We start from the raw sequence: 2,385 nt of genomic DNA on the forward strand, positions 1-2,385 counted from the left end.
TTACACTCAGCCCTAGAGGGCCTCGAACCTCTGACTAGTCTTACACGGTCCGCAACAGTAAGGTCTAGTCCAGGAGTGGCCAGGGCCAACTGCAAATTTGGAGTTAGACCTGCCCAGAATGGGGTCAATATGGACCGCATCCCATTTCCTTTAATGGGGCCACAACTGCAGCCCTCACTTACATGCGGCTCCAACTGCTAGAAGGGCAGGAGCTTCCCTGGGAGTGTATGTGGGTAGGGTCCAATCAGACTTCTAGTCAACAAGGATTGTGGGGAACATTTGGTTCCCCACAATCCTTGTTGGAAAATGTGGGAAAAAATCCCACCATTATCTCTGTGAGTTACTGGTATGTTTCTGCAACACCTATACATTTTCTAGTCTCTGAAACTGCTCACAAAAGTTCAAGATAGCTGTGCCCATCTGGTCACCAGATCTTATCACCAATCTCTCCTCTCTTTTTTTGCTATGTCTACTCAGCTTTCTCTCCTAGTAGTCATTCAGTTCACTTCCCTGTCCCTTCATCTGAAGCTAAGAGTTCCAGGACTATTATCTGCAGCTGTTTCATTTGGCTATCTGTATCTTTGTTGTAGAGGGTCCATACAGCCTTTCTGCCTAGTCTGCCATCTTGTCACCTGTCCTCCAGACCAATAAATGTTGCAGTTCTCTGGGATTGTAATAGTCCCAGAGTTTCAAATAGACAATCGTGATCATAAAACTAGAAAAGAAAATAGCTCAAACTCCTTTCAAGTAATGAGTTCACAATTCAAAAACTTTCATGATTTATTAGAGTGTAATAATAATGAAAAAAGCTGAAATATTCCTTGGCTTTTTAAAATATTCAAGATATATTGAGACAAATAGAAATAAAATCAGTACCAAGATTTTAATAGGGTCAATTTATTCAGTTAATGTTCGTAAGTTAGGGAGGATCGTGAAAAACTTCTTTCCACTTGCTCTTAACTCACAACAGAAAATTACAACAAATTTCTGAATAAAGAGGTTGTTGTTGTTTGTTGTTGTTGTATTGGTTGCATACTTTTCAGGGAAGCAATATAGAGTTGTTGTTAAGTGTCAGAGCCTATTCGAATTCTTAGTGACCCTGTATGGGGTTTCCAAGGAGTGGCTGGTGAGCTTGAACCATCTATCTTGCAATTCAAACCAACCTAGCAGTCCAGCACATTAACCCACAGCAGTTGTTGTTGTTGTTGTTAAGCACTGTGGAGTAGGTTCCAACCCATAGTGACCCTGCAAAGGTTTTCTGAGGCTGTAAATCTTTATGGGAGCAAAAAGTCTATCTTTCTCCCTTGGAATGGCTGGTAGTTTCAAACTGCTGAGCTTCAGGTTAGCAGCCCGATTCGTAACCACTACACTACCAGAGCTCCTTAACCCACAGCAGTTGTATGGTTAAAATTACCCTTTAAGGCCAAACTATTTAGATTTGAAGCCCAGCTCTGCCTTTCTCTCTAGCCTAGTATCATGGGACAATTTACTAACACTCTCTGTGTTTTAAAATTTCTCATGTTTAAGATAGGACTAATAATACAGGATAGAGTTGTAAGGAGGAATGGTAAGGAGGTAAGGGAAAGTGCCTGGTACATAATAATCACTTGATAAACCTTGTTGTTAAGTGTAATAGAGTCTTATTCCAATCCAAAATGACCCCGTATAAGATTTTAGAGGGTATAAATATGGGAACAGAATGCCTCATCTTTCTCCAGCAGAGCAACCGATGGGTTTTAGCTACTGACATTGTGGTTAGCAGTTCGGTGCTTATCCTACTATCCTACAGCACCACCAGCGCTCTGATATGCATTACTGTTGTTGTTAAGTGCCATTGAGGTAGGCTAGGTTTGGACTCAGAATGACCCTGTATAGGGTTTCAGAGGTGAGTTTGAATAGCTGATCTTGTGATTAATAGTCCAGTGCCTATCCTACAGTGTCACAGATAAATGTGAAAACTGTCTGTACAGTAATGTTTTTATTTGTCTTTATTTTAAAAAATAGCTTTGGTGATTGCTTTCACTAGCTAAATAATAAAAGAGTTACTTTTAAATTTCAAACCAACGCAAAAACACACAAATGTGGGGCTAACGGAAGAGAAGGATAAAATGACAAAACATTTTGTGAAATCAATCAGTAACTCAGTGGGAAACATTTCTGATGTGATTCTGCTTATCAAACAAGTCAGTGACCTGAATAAAATCTCCTTCTTCAGTCCACACACCTTGCTAAAACTTACAGGTAACTGAGATCTACCAGCTTGTTGGCTCCCTGAGTCAATATGTTTAGGAAAATTCCAAAAACAGAAACAAGCTCACACACCATATTTCCTTGCCTATAGCGTAGTGGTTACGAATCGGGCTGCGAACCTTAAGGTCAGCGGTT

The sequence above is a fragment of the Chrysochloris asiatica genome, unplaced genomic scaffold (genome assembly GCF_000296735.1).
Source record: "Chrysochloris asiatica unplaced genomic scaffold, ChrAsi1.0 scaffold00059, whole genome shotgun sequence".
Classification (NCBI taxonomy): domain Eukaryota; kingdom Metazoa; phylum Chordata; class Mammalia; order Afrosoricida; family Chrysochloridae; genus Chrysochloris; species Chrysochloris asiatica.